Raw genomic sequence first — 11074 nt, forward strand, 5'->3', positions numbered from 1 at the left:
CATGCATTCTTTATTAATTCATCACACAACTAGGGAGATAATTGCCAAGGTAGCCCGGGATAAGTGGGGGAGGAGGGAAGGAAAAGGACACACTGCAGTTTAAAACTTTAACTCTTATTGAAGGCCAGCCTTCTGATGCTCGGGCAATCATCTGAGGTGGAGTGACTGAGTGGCCGGAGGCCCCCCCACTGTGTTCTTGGGCATCTGGGTGAGGAGGCTATGGAACTTGGGGAGGAGGGCTGTTGGTTACACAGGGGCTGTAGCGGCGGTCTCTGCTCCTGCTGCCTTTCCTGCAGCTCAACCATAGGCTGGAGCATATCAGTTTGATGCTCCAGCAGCCGGAGCATCGACTCTTGCCTTCTGTCTGCAAGCTGATGCCACCTATCATCTTCAGCCCGCAACTTGCTCTGTTCATCCTGCGATTCAGCCCGCTACCTCTCCTCTCGTTCATACTGTGCTTTTCTGTAGTCTGACATTGACTGCCTCCACGCATTCTGCTGTGCTCTTTCAGCGTGGGAGGACATCTGGAGCTCCGTGAACATGTCATCCCGAGTCCACCGTTTTCTCCTTCTAATCTTCACTAGCCTCTGTGAGGGAGAAACATTTGCAGCTGGTGGAGGAGAAGGGAGAGGTGGTTAAAAAAGACACATTTTAGAGACAAATGGGTACACTCTTTCACGTTAAATTTTGCTGTTCACATTACACAGCACATGTGCTTTTGTTACAAGGTCGCATTTTTCCTCTTATATTGAGGGCCTGCTGGTTTGATGTGAGAGATCACTCACGCAGTGCCAGGCAACAGATTTCGGCTTGCAGGCAGCCATGGTAAGCCACAGTCTTTTGGCTTTTTTCACCTTCTTAACATGTGGGAATGGTTTCAAACTGTAGCGCCCTCATTTCCCATACCAAGCACCCATTGGGTTGGCCATTTAAAATGGGTTTGCAATGTAAAAGGAGGGGCTGCGGTTCCCGGGTTAACATGCAGCACAAACCCAACTAACCTCCCTCCCCCCTCCAACACCCAATTCTCTGGGATGATCACTTCACCCCTCCCCCTCACCGTGTGGCTAACAGCGGGGAACATTTCTGTTCAGCAGAGCAGGAATGGGCACCTCTGAATGTCCCCTTAATAAAATCACCCCATTTCAACCAGGTGACCGTGAATGATATCACTCTCCTGAGGATAACAAAGAGCGATAAGGAATGGATGTTGTCTGCATGCCAGCAAACACCAGGTCCATATGCTGCCATGCTTTGTTATGCAATGATTCCAGACTACGTGCTACTGGCTTGGCGTGGTAAAGTGTCCTACCATGGCGGACGGGATAAGGCAGCCCTCCCCAGAAACCTTTTGCAAAGGCTTTGGGAGTACATGAAGGAGAGCTTTCTGGAGATGTCCCTGGAGGATTTCCGCTCCATCCCCATACACATTAACAGACTTTTCCAGTAGCTGTACTGGCCGCGATTGCCAGAGCAAATTAATCATTAATCATTAAACACGCTTGTTTTTAAACCATGTGTAATATTTACAAAGGTACACTCACCAGAGGTCCCCGGTGTGCCCTCAGGGTCTGGGAGCATGCCTTGGGTGAGTTCGGGGGTTACTGGCTCCAGGTCCAGGGTGATAAACATATCCTGGCTGTTGGGGAAACCGGTTTCTCCGCTTCCTTGCTGCTGTGAGCTATCCACATTATCTTCATCCTCCTCTTCCTTGTACCCCGAACCCTCTTCCCTGTGTGTTTCTCCAGTGAAGGAGTCATAGCACACAGATGAGGTAGTGGTGGCTGCAACCCCTAGCATGGCATGCAACTCCGCGTAGAAGCAGCATGTTTGCGGCTGTGCCCCGGACCTTCCGTTTGCCTCTCTGGCTTTGTGGTAGGCTTGCCCTAGCTCCTTAATTTTCACGCGGCACTGCTGTGCTTCCCTGTTATGGCCTCTGTCCTTCATGGCCTTGGAGACCTTTTCTAATATTTTGCCATTTCTTTTACTGCTACGGAGTTCAGCTAGCACTGATTCATTGCCCCATATGGCGAGCAGATCCCGTACCTCCCATTCAGTCCATGCTGGAGCTCTTTTGCGATCCTGGGACTCCATCACGGTTACCTGTGCTGATGAGCTCTGCGTGGTCACCTGTGCTCTCCACGCTGGGCAAACAGGAAATGAAATTCAAACGTTCGCGGGGCTTTTCCTGTCTACCTGGTCAGTGCATCTGAGTTGAGAGTGCTGTCCAGAGTGGTCACAATGAAACACTGTGGGATAGCTCCCGGAGGCCAATAACGTTGAATTCCGTCCACACTACCCCAATTCCGACCTGCTAAGGCCGATTTTATCGCTAATCCCCTCGTCGGAGGTGGAGTAAAGAAACCGGTTTAAAGGGCCCCTTAAGTCGAAAGAAAGGGCTTCGTCGTGTGAACGTGTCCAGGCTTAATTCGATTTAACGCTGCTAAAGTCAACCTAAACTCATAGTGTAGACCAGGCCTAAGGGAAGAAAACGGAGTGTGCTGGAAGAACGCCGGAAGGTTTTGATGGATGCGAGGTGGAAGGAGAGGGGTTGGGTCTGACCTACATGTGATTGCAGAGGCAGCGGTTCGGTGTCATTCAAACTTAGACATTAACAAAGCCACAGGCAGGAAGTCACCTGTACAGCTTGAAACGAGACCCTGGGGTTAACGGGACTGGATTACTTCCCACACACTTTAAAGAAAGGGAGCATGGGGACCAGTGATGCGGCAAAATTTGCAGCTGACATAAGATTATTCCGGTTACTGCAGGCGGCAGAAGGCTGAGGCACACTTCCAGGGAGCCAGGGAATGGGCAGCAGGGGGCAGGTGAAATCCAGTGTTGGTAAATGCAAAATACTGCATGGTGGGAGAGAGAGTTTGAACTACTCAGACCCTATACATCTTACTGGGCTCTACATTAATTATAACCACTCAAGAGAGGATGTGGACAGGTTAATGAAACCTCTGCTCAGTGTGCAGGTGCAGTTAAAAATGCAACCAGAATGTGAGGGTACATAAGGATGGGGATGGAGAATATCACCATGCCTTTATATAAATCCGTGGGGCAGCTTCATCTGGGTACCGCAGCTCAGTAACAGTAAAACAGGAAGAGAAAGGGTTCAGACACAGGCAGCAAGACTGATCAAGGGCCTGGAAAAAATACCATATGAAGAGAGACTGTAAATCTTAGGACTGTGTAGAGATGAATATAGGGGGATGAAGTGGGGCATGCATGATGACTGTCAAAGAAGGTGCTCCTATTTACCTACTCCTGATACACCACAGGGCAGAGTCAATGAAACTGAAAGGCAACAGATTTTACTGGTAAAAGGATTTTTTTTTTTTACATAGTACGTAATTAGCTTGTGGAACTCATTGCCACTAGATATAATTGAGGCCAAGAACTTACCAGGATTCCAAGAGGGGCCAGATGTTTGTGTGGCTAATGGGAACATGCTCAGTTACCTGATACAGCGCAAAACAAAGTTTGTAGACAGGATATAAACCTGCAGGCTTCAGAGCATAAGCCAATTTCAAATTGTTGGCGGTTAGGAAGAAACTATGGGGAGGTTATTTCACAGCTGTCCACTAAGGATATCATGCACCTTCCTCTGAAGCCGTTGGTGTTGGCCACTGTTGGAGAGAGAACATGGGCTAGATGTACATCTGGTCTGATCTGGTAGGGCATTTCCCATGTTCCTGCCTGTTCTCTGGCCATGTTCCTCCCTCACCCATTCCTCTGCACTTCCATGAGGTGTAAGCTCCTTACCGCTGGCCTTCCCACAGCATCCTGGCCTCATTCAGGGCTTCCCCAGCCTCCAGCTCTGCTCTCTCTCCTTCTCACCCCTTCACCCTGTTTCACCACTCCCTCCACCTCCGTCTTATCTCTGTGCCTCCCACTGCCTGGGCAGCTGCCCCTCAATCCCGGAACACCCCCCCTTCCCCTGTGCCAAGCCCCTGTCCTCCATGCCTCCAAATTCCAGTTTGTCACCCCGCGAGTGACCCAGTGCTGAACCCTCAAAACACACTGGGGACAAGCTCAGCCAGTCTGGTCTCCTCCCGTGGCAAGTCCTTCGGGCAGGGACACTCTGTGGCCCTCAGTGACTAATCCAGGGTTGTAACCAAGAGCCAGGTGCTGAACGGCTCCTTCTGTTGTTGCTCAGAGCCTCGGTTTGGGCCTGTCCCTGCAGCGTCTGCACGTCTGTGACCTTGGGAGCAAGTTGCTTGGGTTCTGTCAGGCTCCTTTGGTAGCCAGGGGAAGCAGACTTGCTGTCCTAACTGGACCTGCTGGCTTGGCAATCAGACTCCTTGGGGCTGAGACTCGTTCCAAAGAAACATAATCGGGGGTGTAGCTGGTAAAGGAACATGAGTGCTTGGGAGTAATGAGCATTGTGCAACACAGAAACTCAGAACCCTAGCACATCCCTTCCTGACGTGGCTGGGCTGGATTATGATGGGGCTGCCCCAGGTGACAGATTGGCCTGATAAAACGAGCCTCAGTTAAAAGGTAACAACTAACAGCAGTGGCTGTAGAATTAACAGTTCCTTCCACAAGGTCTATTAATCTGGCAGGAGTAGCTCACAGATTCATAACCACTGAGTGAGGAGAATAGATTGTTCCTTGCAAGAATTCAGGGCATGTTTCCCCGGAGAATGTCCCCAAATGAACCTGATAAATAAATGAACTCACCCCCACCCCGTCACCTCCCTCTGCCAGCAATACCAGGGCACTAGAGTGGGCGTTCAGCTCCGGGGAGATCACACTGGTCCCATTGCCAGGGGCAGACAGCTTTTGGTTCTGATGGGAGCCCTGCTGGGGTGGGGGACACAGAATCATAGAATCTCAGGGTTGGAAGGGACCTCAGGAGGTATCTAGTCCCACCCCCTGCTCAAAGCAGGACCAATCCCAACTAAATCATCCCAGCCAGGGCTTTGTCAAGCTGGGCCTTAAAAACCCACACCCTTGCAGGAGCCTTGTAATGAACTCAGTACCCTAGTCACTAGGAAGGGCCAAGGGGCACTCTGCCTCCTTAAGCCACAGAATAGCTCCCACTGCTCCCCAGAGGGCAGTGTCTCCAGTGCCACCCAGAACCCACTGGGCATGAGCTGGCCCCTAGATTTTAAATGTGTGGTGGCTCTAAGGTGTGTCTCCATGGGGAGGCTATTGCAAAACAAGCTAGGGGTGAATTAAAAGTGCACTAGCTATTCTGCAGTAACTCCCTAAGTGGGCACTGTTCTTCCACACTGAGTTCCTTGGAGCTTAATTCACTTCCAAAGGTACTCCTAGTGCACAGTAAGAGCGTCCACCTGGAGAGGACTGGCTAGTGCAGAATGGCTTTTCTGGGCTATTTCCCCATACAGACAAGCTCTAAGGGTACGTCTATACTTACTTCCTGGTCCGGATGTAAGCGATCGATCTTCTGGGATCGATTTATCGCGTCTTGTCTAGACGCTATAAATCGATCCCGGAAGTGCTTGCCGTCGACGCCGGTACTCCTTCTCAGTGAGAGGAGTACGCGGTATCGACGGGGGAGCCTGCCTGCCGCGTCTGGACCCGCGGTAAGTTCGGACTAAGGTACTTCGAATTCAGCTACGTTATTAACGTAGCTGAATTTGCGTACCTTAGTCCGAAGTGGGGGGTTAGTGTGGACCAGGCCTAAGTGAGTATAAGTGGCGGGGTCTCTCTTCCATAAGGCTTCTGGACATTTTGCATGTTCCGCCTGTGACAGGCAAACAGACTAGGTTGCCCTGATAAGGTGTATTTCTTGGTAACCTGTTGCTTGCACCCAGGATGGAAGTGCTTGGGGTTGGGGAGTGAAGGAAGCAGCTGTCGGTAGGACCCCCTCCAGCATCACTTGTTGCAGTAGTTGGAAGGTGCGTAGTGATGGGGGCGGGGGATTGCAGAAAGAGAAGGGATGGTCTCATGGTTAGGGCAGTTGAATGCTGTGCTGGAGAAATGGATTCTCTCCCTGCCTCTGCCACAGAGTTCCTGTGTGAAACTGCTAAAGTATCGACCGAGTGAGGCTTACCTGGTAATGGTAGCCCTCGTTCACTGTCCCTGGAGGTGTAGACAATGTGTAGAATGAAGACCCCACCCCTGTCTGACAGCGTTTCAGATGGTGTTAGCAGGTCGTGTTGGGGGAAAAGGGAGTGTGTTGCGATGGGCAGGGCCTGTTGTTGTTACAGTCTGAGCCCATTGCCTTACAGCCTCAGGTGTGAAAGTTCTTTTTGTTTCTCCTTGATGAACCGCCCCCCCTTGGTTCACTCTACTTCCCTGTAAGCTAACCACCCTCCCCTCCCCCCTTCGATCACCACTTGCAGAGACAATAAAGTCATTGTTGCTTCACATTCATGCATTCTTTATTAATTCATCACACAAATAGGTGGATAACTGCCAAGGTAGCCCGGGAGGGAAGCACCGGGTGGGGTGGGGGAGGAGGGAAGGACAAGGCCACACTGCACTTTAAAACTTATTGAATGCCAGCTTTCTGTTGCTTGGGCAGTCCTCTGGGGTGGAGTGGTTGGGTGCCCGGAGGCTCCCTCACCTCATTCTTGGGCGTCTGGGTGAGGAGGCTATGGAACTTGGGGAGGAGGGTGGTTGGTTACACAGGGGCTGTAGTGGTGGTCTGTGCTCATGCTGCCTTTCCTGAACTTCAACCATACGCCGGAGCATATCAGTTTGTTCCTCCAGTAGCCTCAGCATTGCCTCTTGCCTTCTGTCACCAAGCTGACGCCATCTATCATTTTCAGCCCACCACTTATTATCTTCAGCCCGCCACCTGTCCTCGCGTTCATATTGTGCTTTCCTGGACTCTGACATTGTCTGCCTCCACGCATTCTGCTGGGATCTTTCAGTGTGGGAGGACTGCAAGAGCTCAGAGAACATTTCATCGCGAGTGCTTTTTTTTTGCCTTCTAATCTTCGCTAGCCTCTGGGAAGGAGAAGATAGTGTGAGCATTGAAACATTTGCAGCTGGTGGAGGAAAAAAAAGGGAGAGTGGTAGTTTAAAAAAAAACACATTTTAGAGAACAATGGGTAGACTCTTTCACGGTAAACCTTGCTGTTAACATTACATAGCACATGTGCTTTCAGTACAAGGTCACATTTTGCCTCTTATTGAGGGTATGCCGGTTTGGTGTCAGAGATCACTCACGCAGGGCCGGGCAACAGAATTTGGCTTGCAGGCAGCCATGGTAAGACACAGTCTTTTGGCTTCTTTAACCTTCAGAACATGTGGGAATGGTTTCAAACAGCAGCACCCTCATTGCCCATACCAAGCAGCCGTTGGGTTGGCCATTTAAAATGGGTTGGCAATTTAAAAGGAGGGGCTGCGGTTTTCGGGTTAACGTGCAGAACAAACCCAACTAACCCACTTACCACACATACCCAATTCTCTGGGATGATCGCTTCAACCCTCCCCCCACCGTCTGGCTAACAGCGGGGAACATTTCTGTTCAGTCACAGGCAAACAGCCCAGCAGAAACGGGCACCTCTGAATGTCCCCTTAATAAAATCACCCTATTTCAACCAGGTGACCCTGAATGATATCACTCTCCTGAGGATAACACAGAGAGATAAAGAATGGATGTTGTTTGAATACCAGCAAACATCGGGACCATACGCTGTGTTATGCAACGATTCCAGACTATGTGCTACTGGCCTGGCGTGGTAAAGTGTCCTACCATGGAGGACGGAATAAGGCTGCCCTCCCCAGAAACCTTTTGCAAAGGCTTTGGGAGTACATCCAGGAGAGCTTTATGGAGATGTCCTTGGAGGATTTCCGCTCCATCCCCAGACACGATAACAGACTTTTCCAGTAGCTGTACTGGCCGCGAATGCCAGGGCAAATTAATCATTAAACACGCTTGCTTTTAAACCATGTATAATATTTACAAAGGTACACTTGCCAGAGGTCCTTTCTCCGCTTGGTGGGTCTGGGAAGAAGCCTTGGGTGGGTTCGGGGGGGGGGGTGCGGGGTACTGACTCCAGGTCCAGGGTGAGAAACAGTTCCTGGCTGTCGGGGAAAACGGTTTCTCCATTTGCTTGCTGTGAGATATCTTCAACCTCCTCATCATCATGTTCCTCGTCCCCAAAACCCGCATCCCTGTTGCGTGCTACTCCACTGACGGAGTCAAAGCGCAGGGTTGGGGTACTGGTGTCTGCATCCCCTAGAATGGCATGCAGCTCATCATAGAAGCGGCATGTCTGGGGCTCTGACCCGGAGTGGCCGTTTGCCTCTCAATGAAAAAGTGAAATGTTTTGTTCCAACAGTGTTGAAATGGGACCTTCCCCCGACCCAGCTTTCTCCTAAATAACATTCCTGCCAAATCGACCCAATCTCCTGAAGCGTTTTGGTTTGGGCAGAACTGCATGCTCCAGTGCAGCACAGTTCCATCGCAAGGTGTCTGACCAGCTCTATCGGTGGGAGTGTGTGGAGTGTGGTTAAGGTAGAACCTGCAGGGATGTTGGGTTGGGGGAAACAAACCTGCCCTTTTACTTGTTTGGCCCAGCAGAGGAGCTGAAAGGATCGGCTTTGGAGGTAGAACACACAGACTTCTTGGGAAATGCCTGGTCCAGCTGCAATTTTCCAGTGTGAGAGCCTAAATAAGGGGTCAGAATTCTGTATTTTTACCTCAGATCAATAATTAGTGCAATGGGCCGGGCACCGAGTCACCGAAATGCAGATCACACATCGGAGTCAGGCATCAGGCGGTATTTAGAAGCCCATTTGTGAGAGTAGGGTCCTTGTTTCCCTTTCTGAGCCCAGTGATCCGGGTTCTAATTTCTCCTCTGCCATATTGCCTTCCTGGGTGACCTTGGGTAAGTTCCTTATCCTCCCTGGGCCACCTCATAAATACAGGGAGAATAACCTTTCCTTACCAGCCAGGTAGTCCATGAAGGGTTGTGAAACGTGCTGAGATCCTTGGATGGAAGGTGCTATGCGGGTGCAAAGCTTTGTGATGTATTTTCAGCTGTTTATTTCACAAGCTGCTAATATTATTCCTGGCATTTTGCAAGTCAGAGTTGCAATAATTTTTGATGGACACTCACCTTTTGTAAGAAGCTTAGTTCCTTCTTTTGTGTGCATGTGCGTGCGCGTGTGTACATGCATGCGCGTGCCCTTACGTGGCTGGGAAGCTAAGGGCCAGTGTGCCTTGCAGTGCGAAACAAAAAGAGCCTCGTGGTGATTCTACAAAAATAAACGAGTGATGTGAAAATATCCTAAACCTCAACCATTATTCTTTCATTAGCCATACAAACATGTTTCAGGAGTAAAGCCAAATCTTAACTGTAAACTGTAATGCAGAACTGGGCGGCTGGAGGGATTGGCTAGGCACAGTGGAGTATTTCCCTGTTAAGTTACTCGCCCAAAGCCAGTCGAGCTTGGAACTCACTACTCATGTTTGCCCTGTGGCCAGTGACATGGGTTGGCATTCTCTGCTTGCCTAGTACCCACTGACAGTCTCAGCAGAGACGCCAAGAAGCAAGCGGGCATACAGATCTCAGAGTCAGCTATGATGAATGTTATACTTCTGGTGCCTATTGTTCAAGCTCCAGGACTATTAATCTCTCTGTTCACCAGCACTTTGACTCACAATTTTATGACCACGACTGGAAGGTTTTTGTAAATGTTATTTTCAAGCACCAAGCCAACTTCTCCATTGTCAGCTTGATCCTTACATTGTTACAAGGCTGTAATTCCAAAGCCCGGGGTCTAGCAACATGAAGAGAACAACTTGCAGCCTGCACCTCGCCTGCTTTTCTAGCAACTCATGTGTTTGGGTTTGTACAAACAGAACGCCAATGCTCTGCTACGTTTCCTGGTGTAGTAAGATAAGGCCCTGAAACAGAAACCCTTGTATCAGAGGCCCAGTATGAGGCCTAAAGTAATGGTCAAGACTTCGCTAACATAAAGCAAAGTTAAGCTGTGAGCCAGAGGCAGGCCCTACTCACAGAAGCTGGCAAGGAAAGGGCTGATGTTGCACAAATATACATACCTAAAAAGTACTGGACACTAGAGATATAAACATGTGCCCTGATGGTACCAGAACACTCCAATACTTGCACATTCCACACTGATAACAAGGACAGAGGCAAAAGGGGAATATGATGGATAGAGTTGTTTTGTTCGAACCAACATGTACAAGGTGAGAGGCAGCACCTTACTGCGTAGAAGGGTTGTACCTTACTACGTAGGGGGGTTGCACCTCAATACATCAGGAGTGATGCGTAACTTGTTTGTACCTGTGTATAAGAATACATCCCCGGGGCGGTGTCTTTGTCCGGCCTAGGGGGCAGTGGAGTGTCCCGCCACGGACTGAGCTGGTCCATTGTCAGGGAGCACATAAGTACTAGCAGAACTGTAGACATCTGATCCGGCGAGCTAGAGACTGTGTTTCGTTTGGCAATAAACCTGGCCGGGTGCCTTCGTACCTTACTAGAGTCTGTGGTCATTGGGGGTTCTCTCGGGGTCTGCTGTGTCAGCGATCTGCGCAGAGCCGGGGCGGCACACAGAGGGAACACGCACGCAGCCGACTGTTATCAACATTGAAGAGCGCAGAGCACCACACCCGTGGCATCTGACAACACCTGGTAGACAGGGTGGCCCGGAAAGGACTAGCTACTCCATTACTGCTAGTGTCACTGTGACATCTGGCAACGTAAGACAGTGGCAAATCAGACGTGGGTTCTAGCCTTGAAATGCGGAGATAGATCTGGATTCTGAACACCCCAAAGTTTGAGGGGTATTTGGAGCTGGGTTTTTCTTTAAACTTGAATATTTCCCTTTCTGTCCCTAAATAGAGTCCTGGTGTGACTTTATTTGGGGGGACTATTCACAGGAGTAACTGGACTTGAGTCCTTGCAGAGGTTCCACCATGAATGAGATCAAAGCAGTTGTGCTGTAGCAAGTGTGGGTGCCAGCAAATCCGTGGGAAGAAGGGAGGTAGGTGGTGGGTTGACAGGCAGGGCTGTGGGATATACGCAGCTTAGCATGACTGCAAACACTGCATTGTTCTACTGGCCTAACAATGCCTGGGAACTAGCTGCTGGTCATTCTCTGCAGCGAGTGG

This window comes from Malaclemys terrapin, chromosome 9 (genome assembly GCF_027887155.1).
Source record: "Malaclemys terrapin pileata isolate rMalTer1 chromosome 9, rMalTer1.hap1, whole genome shotgun sequence".
NCBI lineage: Eukaryota > Metazoa > Chordata > Testudines > Emydidae > Malaclemys > Malaclemys terrapin.